Below are 22,777 nucleotides of genomic sequence, written 5' to 3'. Positions count from 1 at the left end.
AGGGAAGAGGTCAGACAGGGGCTTGGTGGTGGTGAAGAGGTGCCGGATGATTGGGCAACTACTGCAGGAGTGATGAGGGAGGCAGCTAGAAAAGTACTTGGTGTGACCTCTGGAAATAGAAAGCAAGACAAGGAGACGTGGTGGTGGAATGAGGAAGTGCAGGAGAGCATTAGGGGAAAGAGGTTGGCAAAACAGAAGTGGGATCGACAGAGTGATGAGAAAAGTAGGCAGGAGTACAAGGAGATGCGGCAGCAGGTTAAAAGGGTTGTGGCGAAAGCCAAGGAAAAGGCATATGAGGAACTGTATAAGAGGTTGGACACTAAGGAAGGAGAAAAGGATTTATACCGATTGGCCAGGCAGAGGGACCGAGCTGGGAAGGATGTACTGCAAGTTAGAGCAATAAAGGATGGAGAGGGAAATGTGTTGACTAGTGAGGAGAGTGTGTTGAGAAGATGGAGGGAGTATTTTGAGCAGCTGATGAATGAGGAAAATCAGAGAGAGAGAAGGTTGGAGGATGTGAAGTTGGTGAAGCAGGATGTAGATAGGATTAGTAAGGAGGAAGTGAGAGCAGCGATTAAGAGGATGAAGAATGGAAAGTCGGTTGGACCAGATGACATACCGGTAGAAGCGTGGAGATGTTTAGGAGAGATGGCAGTGGAGTTTTTAACCAGATTGTTTAACAGGATTCTGGAAGGGGAGAGGATGCCTGAGGAATGGAGAAGGAGTGTGCTGGTACTGATCTTTAAGCATAAGGGAGATGTGCAGACCTGCAGTAACTACAGGGGAATACAGTTGATCAGTCACACCATGAAGTTATGGAAAAGAGTAGTGGAAGCCAGGCTGAGAGAAGAGGTGACCATCTGTGAGCAACAGTATGGTTTCATGCCGAGGAAGAGCACCACAGATGCCTTATTTGCTTTGAGGATGTTGATGGAGAAGTATAGAGAAGGACAGAAGGAGCTGCATTGTGTATTTGTGGATTTAGAGAAAGCGTACGATAGGGTGCCGAGAGAGGAGTTGTGGTATTGTATGAGGAAGTCAGGTGTGTCAGAGAAGTATGTGAGGGTGGTGCAGGACATGTATGAGGACAGTGTGACGGCAGTAAAGTGTGCAGTAGGTACGACAGACTGGTTCAGGGTGAAGGTTGGACTGCATCAAGGATCGGCCCTGAGCCCTTTCCTGTTTGCAGTGGTGATGGACAGGTTGACGGACGAGGTCAGACAGGAGTCTCCCTGGACTATGATGTTTGCAGATGATATTGTGATTTGTGGTGAGAGTAGAGAGCAGGTTGAGAAGAGCCTGGAGAGGTGGAGATATGCGCTGGAGAGAAGGGGAATGAAAGTCAGTAGGAGTAAGACAGAGTACATGTGTGTGAATGAGAGGGAGGGCAGTGGAGTGATGCGGTTGCAGGGAGAAGAGGTGGAGAAGGTGGAGGAGTTCAGGTACCTGGCGTCAACAGTGCAAAGTAATGGAGAGTGTGTTAGGGAAGTAAAGAAAAGAGTGCAGGCAGGGTGGAGTGGGTGGAGAAGAGTGACAGGAGTGATTTGTGATAGAAGAGTATCTGCAAGAATGAAAGGGAAAGTTTATAGGACTGTGGTGAGACCTGCGATGTTGTATGGATTAGAGACAGTGGCATTGAGTAAAAGACAGGAGGTGGAGTTGGAGGTAGCAGAGCTGAAGATGTTGAGGTTTTCGTTGGGAGTGACGAGGATGGACAAGATTAGAAATGAGTTTATTAGAGGGACAGCGCATGTAGGATGTTTTGGTGACAAGGTGAGGGAGGCGAGATTGAGATGGTTTGGACATGTGCAGAGAAGGGACATGAATTATATTGGTAGAAAAATGCTGAAGATGGAGCCACCAGGTAGGAGGAAAAGAGGAAGGCCAAGGAGGAGGTTCATGGATGTGGTGAGGGAAGACATGCAGGTAGTTGGTGTAAAAGAGGCAGATATAGAGGACAGGGTGGTATGGAGACGGATGATCCGCTGTGGCGACCCCTAATGGGAGCAGCCGAAAGAAGAAGAAGAAGGTCCTATTGTAGCCATAATATCTCTCTCTCACTCACACACACACACACACACACACACACTCCGCACAAACTCTTCTGTCCTTCAACTCCAAATCGCGGGCCATTGTTCTCGTAGTATTCTCTTCAGTACATCCTTGATGACTTAAAACTTCACTCCCTACACTATTATTTAATGTTTTTATCCACTAATAAATAAAAAGGAATTATAAATAGTACTGAAATTTTTTTAATAAATATGAATATATTAATTATATTAATAAATATTGAGGAAAACAGAAGACGTTTAAACTGAAACAAAAAGTAACGCTCCAAATAAAAACAATTGCATCCAAAATGGAAAAAAAGACACTTCATATAAACAGCACGCCGTGGCAGTGATTCGCCTCTAGAGGCCGCTGTTATACTGTATAACGGAACCCGGAAAAACTATCGGTATTGTTCCAGCAATCAGCTATTAGTATGTAATGTAATAAAAAATATCCTGATGTTAAGAGAAACATTGTGAGAGTTGTAAGAATAAACCCGAAAACAAAAGTCAGTGAGACCAACGGATTTAACAGGACAGGGGTGAAATCATCACAATTTACTGTTTGAAAAAGACTTCAAGAGTATAAATATATAGGCCCTACAAGATGCCAAGCACTCTTTAGTAAGATTTAAAAGTTTAGATTAAAAATATAGAGAAGAGCCAATATAGACGAAGAGCCGCAAAAGTACTAGAGCTGTTTTTTTATTTATTTTTTAATTTAATTTAATTTGTATTATTATTATTATTAAACTTGAAAACATATACAACAATGTCAGGGGTAAAAAAAAAAAGAAAGTGTCTACGTTAAGGTTGGCACAGTGTCACTGTGGGTTCATTTGATAACAGTGTCACTGCACACTCTGTTGGTTCATTTGATAACCGTGTTTCAAAAGGAGTAAATCCTGACAATTCCGCATATTGAGGGAGTGAATGACTGGAAGGATGGAAGGAATGAAGTCATTTGTTAAAGTGTGCTGCAATGAGTGGAACTGTTTTATAGATCATATTTTTAGATAATTCAATATTAAATGTAAAACACGCACTTATCTACACATCACATGGGCTCTAACAAATGTAAACCATTTATTTAATTTTATTTCATCAATGTAATTTGTGTCAATATCATCGATTATTCAGTTTAATCAATCAAATTAAAAAGTATTGCATTCCTTCGATTCATTCTATTTTATTTTTGTATATTCTATTTTTATAAAATATTATAAAATATATATACACAATATATTGTACCCTTAGCCCTGAGTATTTATTTACATTTTATATACTACAATATGATACAGATATTTTTATATTTATTTAATAGATTTATTTACTTTCATTAACAGCGTCTCTCTGTCTCAATGTCTTTCATATCTCTCTCTCTCTCTCTCTCTCTCTCTCTCTCTCTCTCTCTCTATCTATCTCTCTCTCTCAGTTGCTCTCTCTTTCTCACTCTGTCTCTATTTTCTCTCTGTCTCCTGTCCCTCTCTATTTTCTTAGGATCACTTCCCTGAACATTCCTGCTGCTGATTTGTTGAACAGGAAGTGGATGCAGTGTGAAAGGACAAAATAAAAAGCGCCAGAGGTCCATAAAGAGCGCTGCAACACCCCCCTCCCCCCCCCCAACCTCCATATTAAACCCACTCAAGCTGAATGAAATTAGTTTTGTTTGTTTTTTTTTTGTTTTTATTTTGCCAAAATTCCATGTAGTTTAATAATTTGTTTGTTAGTTTGGGAAAATATTTACTGTTGAATAACTATCTATAAACTGTATGCTGACAAAAACAAAATGAACAAAAGAAGAAAACAAAAAAAATTATGCAGCCAAGACGTCCTATGCAATTTTCTGACCTTAAATGTGAACAGTGATTTATCTCTCATTAGCACTTTTGAATAGAGGACCTTGGCACCTTTCATTGCAGTATTAACGTGCTTGATAATTTAATTGTTTAAAATATCGGTAAGGTTAAACTTCATGCTGATGTACAATATTCTTTTTTTTGCACATTTTCAGGTGCTGTTGTTTGCTTAATTGTATTGAACAGCTTGTGGGGTTTATTTAATTGTGTCGTGAAGCGAATCAAGATGAAAAAGAATTGTGAAAAGAATTGTTTGTTTTTTTCGGAGTTTCCGTTCTGCCTTCTGTCCGTTGGTTCATTTGATAACCGTGTCTACTTTAAGGAGGCTTGCATTTAGCGAATTAATACTTTCATGTTTAACTATAGATTAGCATGTTAAGCTGTTAAGACTGGAAGTGCAATTCTTAAAAAAAGAAAATTTTTTGCACTTTTTTTGTTAATAGATTTTTTTTGTATCGATTAAATAATGTGTAAATTTCCTCAAACTGTGAACAGGGGTTTAGATTAGTGTAGGAAATGTCCACCACCTGAATGCAGTGACTGTTCGATCAGCAATAGCAGATGATTAATAACATAGCTCTGTGCATGGTTATAACAAACAGCTGCACCATTTTAACCTGAATAATGAAATAAAGCAAAACTATTGCAACTATTTACTCGTTTGAAAACAACTTTGTTATCGTAGAATGTGACAAATTTCCACATGAGCCCAACAGACATCTTTTGGATTTAACAGGACCTCGAAGTCAGGCGCAAAATCCTGAAACATACACTGCACTACATAGTGTGTACTGCAGATGGAGTCCTTGCCACGTTGTATTCATTGCGTTGGCCTAGTACCTTTTCTTTTAATTTTTCTCAAATTTTTCTCTATTTAATTAGCCTTATGCTAATGTAAATAAAGCATTGAATGTAATTTTTAAGTGTCAAACATTTTAGCTGCCTTTTTTTTTTTTTTTTTTTTTAGAAAAGTAAATGTTTGTATTTGTGTTGTCCTGGGTTTAATATCCTACACTTTGGAAATAATTCAATAAAGGCTCATTAGCATAACTGTACAGTCATCCAGGGGTCACGTGTTTTTGACTTTGCATTCAGTCTGTTGAAAAATAAAAAATAAGCTAAAAAAAAAAAAAAAAACACTGTCATGAAGGCATTATGTTTTCATGTTTTTTCTGGATTCAAAATTCAATATAAAGATGATTTATACATTTTATAGGACATCCGGATTACACTATAGTCTAAACATAAACAAACAAAAAAAAAAAATTCAGCCATGTCTAAATTAGGCTAAGGATTAGGCCAGGCTAAAAAAAAAAGAAATAAATAAACTGTACTCGTACTTTATGAACCTCCTTTCGCTTTGATTACAGCAGGCAGTTACTGTGACGTTGTTTTGGAGCGTGACGAACGGGGGTTTAGGTTTGTTGGTCCAAAAGGTTTTATAAATTTTCTTCTATATCTTTGGGTTACGTATATACAAACGCTATACAAATAAAAAATTTATATCCCTGTATAGGACACCACTTAGTCACGGCAGGCCTGTTTGTAACCAGATGTAATCACATGTCAGATATAACATCTATGCTACATTTGCTGCACATACGATGATGATGATAATAATAATGATTCTTGCAATAATAATGACTGTACATTACAAATAATGCAAACAGAGGTTGATCATATAAAAGGTGATTTATAGGCCCTAAAAACACAGGTAGATGCAGTGGAGACTACCGTAATTTCCGGACTATAAAGCGCACCCATATATAAGCCGCACCCACTGAATTTGACAAAGATTTTTATTTTAAACATAAATAAGCCACATCTGTCTATAAGAGGCATTTGTCTACACTGTAATGGGTGAAATATGTTGCGCTTCCTTTAGGAGCATAGCGGTATTTTGGGAATAGCCTGGCGTATTTTTCCGCTATTACTGCATGTGTGGAGACCGAGGAATATGTCCTTATTATTTTCTGATGCTCAGTTCTAAGTTTCTTTGTCTAACCTGTAACGCTGTTGCCAAAAAAAATAAAAAAGCACGAGTTTTGGAAACCTGTCTGTGCTTATATGATTTCTGTTGCAACTGGAGTTAGCGAGCTCTCCCTTCACCCAGACTCAACGCGTTACAACGGCTTGTATCTAAACAGTAGCCTACCAGGAAAGTCATTGTTCACCGTCTTTCTACTTCCTTTCACAACTATTTCTCTCGGGAGTTTATCTTTTGGCATCGTGTGTTTAAGAAAAACATTTTTTCTCCCGAAGCCGTGCAGCACAGAACACAGGTGAGGTGCGTTTTTTTGTTTCCGTTCGGAAATTTTATTGGTCTAATGTTATGTCGTTCAGTTTTTTGGCTTGAAGTTTGTAAAACCGGGAAAAACCCAGGAAAAATTCATAAATAAGCCGCTTCGTTGTTTAAGCTGCAGGGTTCAAAACGTGGGAAAAAAGTAGCTGCTTATAGTCCGAAAAATACGGTAGTTTAAAGTCACTGCAAGATTTTTTCCAGTAGGCCTTGGAACAACTTGGAAAAAACAAGAGGGCAGTTCTAGATTGTTTCCTCAGAAGGGATGCTAAGTGGGAAAGTCTAAGAAAGAAATTTAGGCATCCAGAGACCCTTGTAGATGAAGTAAAGCAATGTGTATTTAGACAAATAACTAAGTAATCAGAAGAATCAGAATCAGGAAGAGCTTTATTCCCCAGTATGTTTGCACTTACAAAAATGTGATATTGCACATATTTTTATTGCACAATTGGGAGAGCATTTAACTCTTCATAAGGTAAATTAGGGGGAAGAAACTTGGCTTGTGCCTGGCTGTCCTGGTGTTCGGTGCTCTGTAGTTCCGGCCATTGGTGCACAGTAATGAAATAAATGTACTTTGTTACTGTACTTAAGTCTTATTTTTCGTGTATCTGTACTTTACTTATCTCGCAAATGTCTGTTCCTTTCCTAACAAAACGGATGAAATTATCCTCCTCACCCGCATCTACAAGGACTTTTTTAACTCTGCTGCATTGTGCTTCACTGAAACCTGGCTGAGTGAAGCCGTTAAGGACAACGCGGTACATCTGCCAGGATTCCAGCTGTTCAGGGCGGATCACATCGTGGGGTTTACCGAGAAAACGAAAGGTGGTGGATTGTGTTTCTACATCAACGAAAGTTGGTGGTTGGATGTAACAACGCTGAAAATGATATGCTGTCCCAATTGAGAGGCACTGTTCATAAGCTGTGAAACTTTCATTCTCGCGAATGTGTACGTTCCTCCAGACGTGTGCGTGAGCCCAGCACTGCAACAGCTGGCTGAACAAACAACTGAAATGGAGCAAAGGTACTCAGACTCTCTTTTAATTATTCTTGGAGACTTTAACAAAGCAAATCTTTCCTGTGAACTGCTAAAATACAGAAAGCATGTTACATGTCCCTACATGTTCCTGTTGGACACCAATAAATGATGCATATTACTCTGTCCCACGAGCAGCTTTGGGGCTCTCTGATTACTGCCTCATCTCATGCAGGCACATACTGAAATCAGCTAAACCTGTACTCAGGACTGTTAAAAGAGAGACTAATGGAGCATAGCAGGATTTACAAGCTTTCTACGATTGCGCTGATTGGAGTGTTTTCAAAGCTGCAGCCACCAACCTGGACGAGCTAACGCAGACTGTAACTTCATACATTGGTATCTGTAAAGATATGTAAACCCACCAGGTCATTCTTATCATTCAATAATGATAAACTGTGGTTTACTGGGAAACTCAAACAGCTTAGTCAAGCAAAAGAGGATGCTTACAGAAGTGGGGATAAAATCTTGTATAACAGGGCCAAACTAACAAACTAACAAAGAAACAAAGAAGAATAGCCAAAAAAATAAATAAAAAAGTTGCAGCCAACAACCCAGTGTCAGTATGGACTGGTCTGAGGAACATCGCCAAGTACAGGACAATTCAAAATCTGAATTGGTTTTACTGCCGGTTTGAAAAGCCCAGTCTACCCCCTCTGGTCTGCACTTTACCCCTGCAACGTCCCTTCCTGCCTCCCCCTCCATTTAACCTGCACCTGAGGTATGTGTCGAGGATAAAAAAACAAGTCTTCAGAAGACAGACAACTAGGAAAGATTCAGGCCCAGACATGGTTTCATCTGCCTGTCCAAAAGTCTGTGCTGACCAACCGGCCCCCATCTTTACTCAGATCTTCAACAGATCACTGGAGCTGTATGTACTGTAGTTCCCTGCTGTTTCAAATGCTCCTCTATCATTCCCGTCCCCAAAAACCCCAAAATCACAGGTCTTAATGATTACAGAGAGACATATCCTGATACCTCTTGAGACACCTGGGACCTATGCAAAGATCTTTCCTCACTATCAGCACTGGTCCCCAGGGTTGCGATCTCTCCCCAATGCTCTTCTCCCTGTACACAAATGACTGCACCTCTAAAAACCCCCTCTGTCAAGCTCCTGAACTACATTCATCTGCCTCATCCAAGACGGAGACGAGTCTGCTTCCAGACAGGAGGTTAACGAGCTGGCTGTCTGGTGCAATCACAACAACCTGGAGCTTAATATGCCCAAAACAGTGGAGATGATCGTGGACTTCAGGAAAAATCTGCTTTACTTATATTTTGTTATATTAGGTCTGTACTTTCTCCTGCACTGGAGGTTCCTGTCGCCAAGTCAAATTCCTTGTGTGTATAAACATACTTGGTAATAAAGCTATTTCTGATTCCGATTCTGATTTACTGAAGTATTTCCATTTAGTGAGACTTCATTTTAAAGTTGAATTGCTTACTAAAACTTTATTTTGGCTTCTCACATTAGGGGTCGCCACAGCGGACCATCCGCATGTTTGATTTTGCCTGTTTTTACCCTGGATGCCCTTCCTAACGCAACCCTCCCCAATTATCCGGGGTGGGACCGGCACTAAGAGTGCACTGGCTTGTGCAACCCTAATGGCTGGGGTAGGTTCCCTGACCGGGAATCGAACCCGGGCCCCAGCGGTGAGAGCGTTGCATCCTAACCACTAGACCACCAGGGACCCTAAATATCTTGCTTACTACATTTTCTGAATTCACTCATTCCTTTTTTATTTATATGTGGATAAAAACGTAACTGGTCAAGTAAGCAGCAAGCCACCAATCGGCGTAGAGCGCGTGCTTTGATTTAACCTTGTTTTGATTGCCGCTTGGTGGTTCAACAGCAATCAGAAAATTTTGAGAGTAAACAATGATGAAAGAAACTCCTGACTTTTGAAGTAGTTGAATAGAAGGTTTTTGTCTCAAGATATATAATATAATAAAATATCATGTGCTAAAGTAACATGAGAGTCTTTTCACATAAACTTAATTATAGTTAATTAAGCAAAGAGTCTTGTGGAAAGAAAAAATGATAGGAACATTATAGCCATAATAAATAGTACTTTGGATACATAAGTGCATTTGAAGGTAAATACTTTTGTACTTTTTTTGTACTTTTAAGTGAAAGTATAAAGGGAGCACTTTTACTGGAGTAATATTTTATGTAGTGTATCTCTACTTTTAATAAAGCACATGGTTTGTGTACTTTGTCCACCACTGATGGCAGATGTGAAAAGTTCAAAAAGAAGATGGCTTGGATTTGAGGTACCAAGAATGATTTCCTGAGCACTTTTTCCCACTTTGGATGTATAGAGTTAATAAAGATTGGCGGGATAGCAACAATAATCCTTTACAGCAGTTCAAAACATCTGCTGTAGCCTGATATCTGATTTTGCAGCTGAGCCAATCCAGACATTTATTAAAGTGCACAGGACAGATGCAATGATGGCTAAGTAGAACTACGTAAGCAGCTCCTGTGGCAGGCTGAAGTTCCTCGGCTGGTGACGTAAGTTGCTTTAATAACAGCAGAATCAATGTCAATGAATAAAAAAAAAAAGGGCTCAAAACCATCACCCTGGAACCCGTTACATCCAAGCCATATGCTTTTTGGAACATTTGCTATCTAAGCGATGCTACAGAGCACCGAACACCTGGACGGCCAGGCACAAAAAAGTTTCTTTCCCCAGGCAATCTACCTCATGAACCTCTAAATGACCTCCCTATTGTGCAATAAAATAAAAATAGGTGCAATACCACTTTTTGCTTATTTACTTCTATACTTTTCTGTGCAATAATACTCTTTATGTATTGTGCAATAAGGCTTTTGTATTATTTTTTTATAACAAATTTCAAAGCAAACATACTTGGCAATTAAACTCTTTCTGATTCTGATCATTTTCATCTAAATAATTATCAGTATATGTATTCGATATTTGAAGTATTTAGTCCATGAGATGTTTAAATATTTCTGGGACTCCAAACTGTTATAAGCCAAATGGAGGGGAAAAAGCAATTGGTGTCAAGGGGACCTGTCAATATCCCCCGGTTAAATCTGGTGTTGAATAAACCACACTGCATCTAACTGCTCAAGCAGTTAAACATTTCCTCGCATTTCCTCGCATAAATTAGCCGCGTAGTTGTTTAAGCCGCGGGGTTCAAAGCGTGGGGAAAAAAGAAGCGGCTTATAGTCCAAAAAATACGGTAGTTATATTAGTAACATCTTACATCTTAAATAATCTTAAATAACATCAAAATATTAAATATTGAATGAGATCCATGTGAGGTCTTACCACAGTTTTTGTTGGCTATGGTTTTATTGCTATAAAAACTGTGCTTAACAAACACTAATAACAGCAACCAAATGAAAACTAATTTTAAAATGTCATGTTTTTGTTCACATATGACAGAAATAGTCACACTGGTAAGTAATAAATTAAGCTGGTAATGCTGTGCAATAGTTAATATGATAAGCAAACTGCAGAGGGTCCACTGAGGAGGGCAGCAGGGTCTTAATGTGCCTTATTGCAAACTTCTCAAAACACTTCATGGTCATAGGAGTGAGTGTGACGGGATGGAAGTTCTTGAGAGACGACACAGAGAACTTCATTGGGCCAGGGACGATGGTGGCCTCATAATTAATCTTGTTGTAAAAGGATTTGAAAAGTTGTTATGCACAGGGTTGTGTTTAAAGACCAATATCAGAATGGGTGTGGCTTTGCATGACTTTACTTGCATGTAAGGTTCTCCAAAGTCATATGTACCTATATATAAGTTTAGAGCACTTCTTACAAAAAGCACTTTGGACAAACACTAACTGTTTACAAATTAAACCCAACAGAAAGACAAACCACTTCCCTTACTCCCTCACCAAAAAACAGGGAAAACAAAACAACAAATATATGTGGACATATATTTACAGATATAAAACAGTGAGTTACAAAAATGGGACAAGGCAAACTCAGAGTCAGAACAGGCATAGGTCAGTCACAGGAAATCACCAAAAAAAATGGCCAGAATAACGAGCAGCGCAAACATCAGCTAAGCAAGCTCCCGAATCCCAGCTTCCCCTGAACTTTATAGGCCGCCTCCTGGTGATGTCATCAGAAGGGTAGAGGGTGTGGGTTTAGTTCACAGGAATGCAGTGAAGACCTGGACTGGAGTCTCGGGATGGCACCTGCGCACAATTACACACTGCATACAAATACAATACAACCCGCAAAATACTGCAGGTATTTCCCCCCCTCAGCCACACACACACACACACACACATACACACACACAAGTGTGAACATACCGCATTGGTTCACATAATTTTAAAAAACAAAACAAAAAAACAAAAACAACAATGTAATCCTTTTTCAGCTACGTGAAAGAGCGTCCACAATAACATTGAGCACACCTTTTTTATGGGTGATGACTAGATCAAAATCTTGCACAATCAGGGCCCAGCGCATCAACCTCTGATTAGAACTGCGCATTTGATGCAGGAAGACTAACGGATTGTGATCTGTGGAAACATGAAATGGAGCCGAACTGTCACCGAGATACACTTAAAAATGCTGTAAAGCCAACAGCATGGCCAGTGCCTCCTTCTCAATGGTACTGTAGTGAAGTTGGTGTTTTGAAAACTTCTTAGAAAAGAAACACACAGGGTGCTCCACCCCATGATCATCCTCTTGGATAAGTACCGCACCAGCCCCCCGGTGGCACTAGCATCTATCTCTAGCTTGAGGGTTTGCTACGCTCAGGAGCAGCAAGATCGGGAGAGCAGGTGAGTAGAAGTTTCACCGCATCATAGGCAGCCTGGCAGCCTGTTGAAGTATCAGAATACATCAACACATCATCAAGGTAAGCAGCACAGTTCGGAACCCCCCCCTAACACCTGGTTCATTAGCCTTTGAAAAGTCGAGGGTGCATTCCGGAGACCTAAAGCCATTACTGTATACTGAAGAAAGTTGTCTGGGGTAGCAAAAGCAGAGATCTTAGATGCCCGAGGTGTGGGGGGCACCTGCCAATAACCTTTTAGAAGATCTAACTTAGTTGTAAACTTAGCTCCACCAACACAGTCAACACAGTCTTCCATTCTAGGAAGCGGGAACGAATCAGTCTTAGTTATCGCATTCACTTTTCTGTAATCCAGACAGAAACGAAAGAAAGAATCTGCCTTGGGCACCAAAATACAGGGGAACACCAAGGACTCACACTAGGGACGGCTAGTCCATGTTTAAGCAAATACTCAGTTTTTTGTCTCATAATTGCTCTCTTAACTGGGTTTGCTCTATATGGGTGCTGTCTAATGGGTGCATGTTCACCTATGTCGATGTCATGCTCAATAACGGCTCAAAAGCTGCAGGCAAACTTCCAAACTTTTTAGGCAATTGTCGTAACACATCTGAATTAGACAAATGAACGGAGGGCACACAATTCCTACCAAGATGAAGACCATCCACCTCAGAATATTCAGAAGGTGTCACACCACCCTCTGCTGAAGTGACTTTAACTTGGGGGATGCTATTCGAGCATGATAATTTTTTTCAGCAAGTAAATATGGCAGATACGAGTTTTATGTCTGCGGTCAGGAGTGCTCACTACATAGTCTGTGGGGCTAAGTTTCTGTTTAACGTCATATGGCCCAACGAATCGTGTCCTGAGTTAAGGATCCTTGCATTGGCAACAAAGCTAAAACTTGATCTCCAACACAGAATGAGCGGGAAACTGCCCTACGGTCATATTGCTCCTTCATATTGGTCTGAGAGGAACTTAAGGCTTTAAGAGCAGTTTTCCTAGCCAGCTTTAGGTGATCCCGAAGGGTATGAACATAATTTAGCATAGTTTTATTTTGCTGGGTGGGTACAGTGGACAACCACTTTTCCTGAAGGACTTTTAATGTGCCCTGTACACCAGTTCAGAGGGGCTAAAACCGAGTAAATCCTGCACAGCATTACGCACAGCAAACAACAACAGCGAAACGCCATCATCCCAGTCCTTTCCAGTTTCCATTCAATACGAATGCAGCATATTTTTAAACGTCTGGTGGAAACGTTTAAGAGCACTCTGGGTGATAGGCGCTGGAAACCTGATGGTTAATTTGCAACTCATTAACTTCTTCTTCTTCTTTCGGCTGCTCCCATTAGGGGTCGCCACAGCGGATCATCCGTCTCAATACCACCCTGTCCTCTACATCTGCTTTTTTCACACCAACTACCTGCATGTCTTCCCTCACCACATCCATAAACCTCCTCCTTCTTCTTCCTCTTTTCCTCCTTTTTGGTGGCTCCATCCTCAGCATTCTTCTACCAATATAACTTATGTCCCTCCTTTAAACATGTCCAAACCATCTCAATCTTGCCTCCCTCACCTTGTCACCAAAACATCCTACATGGGCTGTCCCTCTAATAAACTAATTTCTAATCTTGTCCATCCACGTCATGCCCAACGAAAACCTTAACATCTTCAGCGCTGCTACCTCCAGCTCCGCCTCCTGTCTTTTACTCAATGCCACTTTTTCTAATCCATACAACATTGCAGGTCTCACCACAGTCCTATAAACTTTCCCTTTCATTCTTGCAGATACCCTACCATCACAAATCACTCCTGTCACTTTTCTTCACCCACTCCACCCTGCCTGCACTCTTTTCTTTACTTCTCTAACACACTCTTCATTACTTTGCACTGTTGACCCCAGGCACCTGAACTCCTCCACCTTCTCCACCTCTTCTCCCTGAAACCGCACCACTCCACTGCCCTCCCTCTCATTTACGCACACTCTGTAATACTCCTACTGAATTTCATTCCCCTTCTCTCCAGTGCGTACCTCCACCTCTCCAGGCTTTTCTCAACCTGCTCATTACTCTCACCACAAATCACAATATCATCCGCAAACATCATAGTCCAGGAAAACTCCTGTCTGACCTCGTCCGTCAACCTGTCCATCACCACTGCAAACAGGAAAGGGCTCAGGGCCGATCCTTGATGCAGTCCAACCTTCACCCTGAACCAGTCTGTTGTTCCTACTGCACACTTCACTGCTGTCACACTGTCCTCATACATGTCCTGCACCACCCTCACATACTTCTCTGACACACCTGACTTCCTCATACAATACCACAACTCCTCTCTTAGCACTCTGTCGTACGCTTTCTCTAAATCCACAAATACACAATGCAACTCCTTCTGACCTTCTTTATACTGCTCCATCAACATATGCACTGTATATATAGTATAAATATAAGGGGTATAACGGAACCCAGCCATTAGGGAGGCACAAGCCAGTGCACTCTTAGTGCCGGTCCCAAGCCCAGGTAAATGGGGAGGGTTGCGTTAGGAAGGGCATCCAGCGTAAAACATATGCCAAATCAAATATGCGGATCACAAATGAGAATTTCATACCGGATCGGTCAAGGCCCGGGTTAACAGTGACCGCCACAGGTATCGTTAGCCGACAGGGTACCGGTGGAAATTGGGCTACTGTTGGCCGAAGGAGGAGAAGGAGAGGAGGAAGACGTCTACAGAGACGGCAGGAAAAGAAGCAGTGTAGGAGAGTGGACGTTCGGGTTGGTACTTTAAATGTTTGATACTATGATGGGTAAAGGAAGAGAGATAGCTGATATGCTGGAGAGGAGTAAGGTAGATATGATGTGTGTTCAGGAGACCAAGTGCAAAGGGAGTAAGGCCAGGAACATTGGAGGTGGGTTCAAACTGTTCTATCATGGTGTGGATGGAAAGAGAAATGGTGTAGGGGTAATTCTGAAGGAAGAGTACAGTAAGACTGTAGTGGAGGTGAAGAGAGTTTCTGATAGGGTGATGAACGTGAAGCTGGAAGTTGAAGGGATGATGATAAATGTCATCAGTGCCTATGCTCCACAAGTTGGCTGTGAGATGGAGGAGAAGAAAAGATTCTGAAGTGAATTAGATGAAGTGGTAGATGTTGTACCTAGGAAAGAACGATTAGTGATTGGGGCAGACTCTAATGGGCATGTTGGTGAAGGAAACAGAGGTGATGAGGAGGTGATGGGTAGGTATGGCCTTAAGGAAAGGAATATGGAAGGGCAGATGGTGGTAGATTTGGCTAAAAGGATGGAAATGGGAGAAATGAGAAAGAGGTTGGCAAAACAGAAGTGGGATAGACAGAGTAAAGAGAAAAGTAGGCAGAAGTACAAGGAGATGCGGCAGCAGGTAAAGAGGGATGTGGCGAAAGCCAAGGAAAAGGCATATGCTGTATGAGAGGTTGGACACTAAGGAAGGAAAAAAGGATTTATACCGATTGGCCAGGCAGAGGGACCGAGCTGGGAAGGATGTGCTGCAAGTTATAGCAATAAAGGATGGTGAGGGAAATTTGTTGACTAGTGAGGAGAGTGTGCTGAGTAGGTGGAGGGAGTATTTTGAGCAGCTGATGAATGAGGAAAATCGGAGAGAGAGAAGGTTGGATGATGTGGAGTTGGTAAAGCAGGATGTAGATAGGATTAGTAAGGAGGAAGTAAGAGCAGTGATTAAGAGGATGAAGAGTGGAAAGTCGGTTGGACCAGATGACATACCTGTAGAAGCATGGGGATGTTTAGGAGAGATGGCAGTGGAGTTTTTAACCATATTGTTTAACAAGATTCTGGAAGGTGGGAGGATGCCTAAGGAATTGAGAAGGAGTGTGCTGGTACCGATCTTTAAGCATAAGGAAGATGTGTAGACCTGCAGTAACTACAGGGGAATTAAGTTTATCAGTCACACCATGAAGTAATGGGAAAGAGTAGTGGAAGCCAGGCTGAGAGAAGAGGTGACCATCTGTGAGCAACAGTATGGTTTCATGCTGAGGAAGAGCACCACAGATGCCTTATTTGCTTGGAGGATGTTGATGAAGAAGTATAGAGAAGGACAGAAGGAATTGCATTGTGTATTTGTGGATTTAGAGAAAGCGTATGACAGGGTGCCGAGAGTCAAGTTTATTTTTTATTTGTATAGCGCTTTTCACAACAGACATTGTCTCAAAGCAGCTTTACAGAAAACAACAGTGAAGGTGAATGGTGTGCGTTTGTCCCTGATGAGCAAGCCGTGGCAACAGTGGCAAGGAAAAACTCCCTTAGATGATATGAGGAAGAAACCTTGAGAGGAACCAGACTCAAAGGGGAACCCATCCTCATATGGGTGACATCAAGAGTTTGGTCATAAATCTTTCAACAATACAGAACAATTTGTGATCATCATAGATCCAGCATCAGCTTCTCCATGCCAGGGCCTTTAAACACTCGGCATCTACTTCTCCATGATCATCCATAGGTCCATAATCTTCACGAGGTGGGACGTGACTGTAGCTGGCCAAACCTCAGGATGCCTCGGGATGGGGAGAGAAAGAGAAGCAGTGGAGAGGAATTAGCGTATCTGCTGTTCATGATATTTACAGCACAAGTTGATAATGTGCATGTAATCATATATTCTGGAGCACAAGGTTGTGATGTGATGTGTGTGATGTGTGTTATGTGTAGGCTTTGCTAAAAAGATATGTTTTTAATCTACACTTAAACTGGGAGAGTGTATCTGAACCCCGAACACTGTCAGGAAGACTATTCCAGAGTTTAGGAGCTAAATGTGAAAATGCTCTACCACCTTTAGTGGACTTTGCTATTCTAGGAACTACTAGAAGCCCAGAGTTTTGAGATCTCAGGGAGCGTGACGGATTGTAGCGTGTTAAAAGACTGGATAGATACATGGGAGCCAAACCATTTAGTGTTTTATAAGTGAGTAGCAGTAGTTTGTAGTCTATTCGAAACTTAACAGGAAGCCAATGTAGGGACGATAAGATTGGGGTTATATGATCATATTTTCTTGACCTAGTAAGAACTCTTGCTGCGGCATTCTGAACTAACTGAAGCTTGTTTATTAATGATGCAGGACATCCACCTAGTAATGCATTACAGTAGTCTATTCTAGAGGTCATAAACGCATGGATGAGCTTCTCTGCATCAGATATAGATAACATATTTCTTAGCTTAGAAATATTTCTAAGGTGAAAGAAGGCTGTTTTTGTAACTTGATTGATGTGATTATTAAAAGATAAGTTGCTGTCTAAAATAACTCCCAGGTCTTTTACCGTTGAACTAGTAGTTACAGAACAACCGTCTAAATGCAGGCTGAGATGCTGGAGCTTCTGTGTACTATTTTTTGGGCCGATGAGCAAAATCTCCGTTTTATCAGAATTTAATAGCAGAAAGTTATGGGTCATCCAATCTCTTATTTCTTCAACACACTCAGTTATGCGAGCTAATTGAGCTGTATCGCCTGGTTTGGATGAAATATATAGCTGGGTATCATCAGCATAACAATGGAAGCTAATTCCATGCCTTCTAATAATATTTCCTAATGGAAGCATGTATATTGTGAAAAGCAGGGGTCCTAGAACTGACCCTTGTGGTACGCCATAATTTACTAGCATTATCTTGGATAGCTCTCCATTTAAATCTACGAAATGGTAACGATTGGACAGGTAGGATTTAAACCAGCTTAATGCCTGTCCCTGAATACCGATGTAATTCTGTAAGCGATCGAGGAGAAGATCATGATCTATAGTGTCGAACGCAGCACTAAGATCTAGTAAAACTAATAGGGAGATGTAGCCTTGGTCTGAAGCTAAAAACAGGTCATTAGTGATTTTAACTAGAGCAGTTTCTGTGCTATGATGGGGCCTAAAACCTGACTGAAACTCTTCAAAGATATTGTTCTCCTGCAAGTGGTTACATAACTGGGCAGCGATAATCTTTTCTAAAATCTTAGACATAAATGGGAGATTTGAAATTGGTCTGTAATTCGATAGCGTGCTTGGATCCAGATTAGGTTTTTTAATGAGGGGCTTAATAACTCCTAACTTGAGGGATTTAGGGACGTGACCTAACGATAGTGAGGAGTTAATAATATTGAGAAGAGGCTCACCAGCTGTATATAACACTTCCTTCAGTAGTTTAGTGGGAATTGGATCTAACTGACATGTTGTTGATTTAGCTTTCATAATAGCATCATACAGCTCTTCCTGTCCTATACATGTAAAACAGTGTAGTTGTGGGGTTGTAAGTACGATTGTGTCAGGAGATGCTGTCAGAGGTTAAACTGCCACAATTGTTTTTCTAATGTTATCTATTTTTTCAGTGAAGAAATTCATAAAGTCTTCACTACTAAACTGTGATGGAACACATTTTTCAGATCCCTGATTTGTTGGTAATTTAGCGACTGTACTGAAAAGGAACCTGGGATTGTTTTTGTTATTTTCTATGAGTTTGCTCAGGTGTTTAGCTCTAGCAGCTTTTAGCGCCTGTCTGTAGCTAAGCATACTGTCTTTATACGCAATTCTAAATACCTCCAATTTAGTTTTCCTCCATTTTCTCTCCAGATTACGTGTTGTTCTCTTTAGGGCATGCGTATGACTATTATACCAAGGTGCAGGTGCTTGTTCTCGAACCTTTTTTAACCGGATGGGGGCAACAGTGTCTAAAGTGCTAGTGAGGATAAGGTCTATGTTGTTCGCCATCTCATCAAGATGATCAGCAGTTATGGGTTTAATGTGAAACTGAGATAAATCAGGCAGGTTATTTATGAATCTGTCCTTAGTGGTTGGAATAATAGTCCTACCAAGTCGATACCGTGGTGAAACACGGTTAATCTGCTCTACCGGTAGTGTGTACAGTATGAGATAATGGTCTGTGATGTCATCACTCTGGGGTAAGATATCTATATCAGTGACGTCTGCTCCGTAGGATATTATTAAGTCTAGTGTGTGGTTAAAACGGTGGGTTGGTCTGGTGACGTTTTGTTTAACTCCAAAAGAGTTTAGTAAATCGAAAAATGATAATCCTAGGTCATCGTTTGCATCATCTACATGAATATTAAAATCTCCTACAAGCAGCACTTTATCAAAGCTGATCAAGAGGTCTGAGAGAAAACAAGCAAACTCATGAAGAAAATCAGCGTAGGGCCCTGGGGGTCTGTACACGGTGACCAGAGCAAATTTTCTATGCATGTCTGAAAGTGCAACTTTAAGAACGAGCACTTCAAATGATTTAAAGCTGAATCCTAATCTCTGACTAACATTAAGAGAAGCACTATAAATGGTTCCTACACCCCCCCCCCCCCCCCACGACCAGTCTGACGGGGGTCATGCTTATAAACATATCCTGACGGTGTAGCCTCGTTTAGACCCATATAATCACCTGGTTTAATCCAGGTCTCAGTGAGACAGAGTGCTGAGAGATTATTCCCTGTGATCATCTCATTTACAATCAGTGCTTTGGGTGCAAGTGATCTAATGTTTAAAAGACCAAACTTTAGAACTTTGTTGTGTTTGTTTATCTGGCATTTTTCAGTTTTAACTGCAATAAGATTATTTCTGGATCTTGTGTATGTAATTCTTAGTTTTACTACCCGAGGAATAGATACGGTTTCTATAAACTGGGCTGTGTGTGAACTTGTAACTATTTGGTCTGTAGTATGTGTGTTCTTATAGTTGAAGATTTCTTGATGTCTTACCAGTCAGATGGTGTGAAGTATCCTAGAGATGTTATCTGATAGCACTGCTGCTCCAACTCTGCTGGGGTGCAGGCCATCAGGGCGGAAGAACCTAGGACGCTCCCAGAAACAGTTCCAGTTATTAACAAAGAGAAGTTTATGTTCTCGACACCATGACTGTAACCATTCAGTAACCATTCGAGAGTACTGTATGAGGAAGTCAGGTGTGTCAGAGAAGTATGTGAGGGTGGTGCAGGACATTTATGGGGACAGTGTGACAGCAGGGAAGTGTGCAGTAGGAACGACAGACTGGTTCAGGGTGAGGGTTGGACTACATCAAGGATCGGCCCTGAGCCCTTTCCTGTTTGCAGTGGTGATGGACAGGTTGACGGACGAAGTCAGACAGGAGTCTCCCTGGACTATGATGTTTGCGGATGATATTGTGATTTGTGGTGAGAGTAGTGAGCAGGTTGAGAAAAGCCTGGAGAGGTGGAGATATTCGCTGGAGAGAAGGGGAATGAAAGTCAGTAGGAGTAAGACAGAGTTCATGTGTGTGAATGAGAGGGAGGGCAGTGGAGTGGTGCGGTTGCAGGGAGAAGAGGTGGAGAAGGTGGAGGAGTTCAGGTACCTGGGGTCAACAGTGCAAAGTAATGGAGAGTGTGTTAGAGAATTAAAGAAAAGAGTGCAGGCAGGGTGGAGTGGGTGGAGAAAAGTGACAGGAGTGATTTGTGATAGTAGGGTATCTGCAAGAATGAAAGGGAAAGTTTATAGGACTGTGGTGAGACCTGCAATGTTGTATGGTTTAGAGACAATGGCATTGAGTAAAAGACAGAAGGTGGAGCTGAAGGTAGCAGAGCTGAAGATGTTAAGGTTTTCGTTGGGAGTGATGAGGATGGACAGGATTAGAAATGAGTTTATTAGAGGGACAGCGCATGAAGGACGTTTTGGAGACAAGGTGAGGGAGGCGAGATTGGGATAGTTTGGACATGTGCAGAGGAGGGACATGAATAATATTGTTAGAAGAAAGCTGAGGATGGAGCCACCAGGTAGGAGGAAAAGAGGAAGACCAAGGAGGAGGTTCATGGATGTGGTGAGGGAAGACATGCAGGTAATTGGTGTGAAAGAGGCAGATGTAGAGGACAGGGTGGTATGGAGATGGATGATCCGCTGTGGCGACCCATAATGGGAGCAGCCGAAAGAAGAAGAAGAAGATTGCAATATGGGTTAAAATGACTGACTCTTAGATCTAGTGCTTTTTGATCACAATGACTCAAATAGTTTTTGGAAAATGGAAGTCTTTTAAATCATTTTATTTTTACTGTTAATTGTTAATGTACAACACTTTATTATTGACAGACATTAAAAAGTAACAACATTTGAAAAATAAAAGATTCTATAAACTAAACCAAACGCAATACTGTAGCCAAACATGTAAATATATACATTACAAATTAAATTTATGCCCCTTGAAGCAATAGAAATAATAATAAAAAAAAAAATATGGAAACATTTCAACTGCAGCTAGCTCCCAATGTATTTAAGCAAACCAGACCAAATGATAAAAAATTATACAAAAAAGGTTTTGCCAAAGTGTTTTAATCAAAATTAATATTCTTTCTGCTCTCTTGTGTAATAACCTTTAAAAAAAGATAGATTCCTTACAGCTCACAAAAAGTTTATAGTGGGTAACAGACATTGTAGGTAAAACACTGGTGCATTGGAGTGAAGTCTTCTCAAAAATCAATAATATTTATGACCCCCACCATCCGGAGATTTGACCTTTGGTGGCCAAAGCCGCTACAATAATCCATTAATACAAGGAGCTCTTAAATAGATAGCTTATAAATTCTAGTCATTTACAAAGAATTTCTTTTAAGGAATGTAATATGACTTTTTCTTACCCAGGCTCACATTCTATAGTCACATTGCATTTTCTTTTTAGCCTTAAGCTTGTTCAGAATCTTCAACTACAATAATACTCCTCTCCTTTATTCAAACTTATACTGACTTAAATCACTAAAGAATGTTTTACAAATATATAAACTTAAAGCATCTAAATACAACAGAACAGCATTAACAGTTAAGTACATTAAATAGAAAATAACCAAGTAATTCTAACTGAAACACTTTCAATATGACCTACATTTCAAAACATCAGTTAATGGAAAAAAAAAAAAAAGCAATTATGTTTACACTAGCTATGCTATTCTGTGATGTGATTTTTATTTGGTCTTTGAAAGGTGAGTGGTGCTATGTCTAGTGAATATTGGCCCATGATTAGACCAAAAAATTTATAAAATTATAATTTGTTGAGTTGTCATGTCAGATCTGTCTAATGTTAATGCTCATAACCAAAATTTATCTTGTTCAGCGTGTTGCTTGCAGAATGTTAATAATTGTTCCTTAGTTGTTAGTAACAGCTTTATTTGTTATTAGTGTACATGCCTAGAGAATTCTGCAGAATTATAGGTTTTCATCCAGACTCTAGAGACATGAATAAAAAAGTTAGTGATAATGTGAACATTTACATTTACATTTACATTTACATTTGCGGCATTTAACAGACGCCCTTATCCAGAGCGACATACAAAAGTGCTTTAAATCTCTAGTAATGAATAAATCTACACTGGTATGCAAGATTACAAACTTAATATAAATATAACTCGAATTCTACAAACTTGGAAAGTGCTAATTTAGGTATTTCAGGAAGAGGTAGGTCTTCAGTCGTCGCTTAAAGATAATCAGGGATTCTGCTGTACGGACATCTAGGGGAAGTTCATTCCACCACCTCGGTGCCAGAACAGAGAAGAGCCTTGAAGTGTACTTACCTCTCATTCTGAGAGAAGGTGGTACCAGTCAAGCAGTGCTGGAGGATCTCAGACAGCGTGGTGCAGTGCGAGATGTGATGAGGTCACTGAGGTAAGATGGCGCTGGTCCATTTTTGGCCTTGTAGGCAAGCATCAGTGTTTTGAATCTGATACGTGCAGCTACTGGAAGCCAGTGAAGGGAGCGCAGCAGTGGGGTGGTGTGGGAAAACTTG

General features: G+C 40.7%; 2 protein-coding genes across 4 annotated transcripts in view; both read left to right on the top strand.

The window, feature by feature from the left end:
* Positions 1–4,974, top strand: part of ndfip2 (Nedd4 family interacting protein 2) — a 17,687-nt gene extending 12,713 nt beyond the window's left edge. Inside the window, exon 8 of one of the 3 annotated variants that reach the window (XR_014530389.1) lies at positions 2,030–2,847. The gene's annotated coding sequence lies outside the window, so the exon portion shown is untranslated. Of the gene's footprint in view, positions 1–2,029; positions 2,848–3,489 lie in introns of those variants that run through there. The other 2 variants (XM_083522495.1, XM_083522496.1) reach the window with 2 other exon arrangements.
* LOC310715782 (OX-2 membrane glycoprotein-like) overlaps positions 1–22,777 on the top strand; it is a 104,859-nt gene that overhangs the window by 35,549 nt on the left and 46,533 nt on the right. The window lies entirely within an intron of this gene.

This window comes from Silurus aristotelis, assembly GCF_946808225.1.
Source record: "Silurus aristotelis genome assembly, chromosome: 20".
In the NCBI taxonomy this organism is placed as follows: domain Eukaryota; kingdom Metazoa; phylum Chordata; class Actinopteri; order Siluriformes; family Siluridae; genus Silurus; species Silurus aristotelis.
Note: the sequence above shows the minus strand (reverse complement) of the source record. Positions and strands in the feature narration are given on the sequence as shown.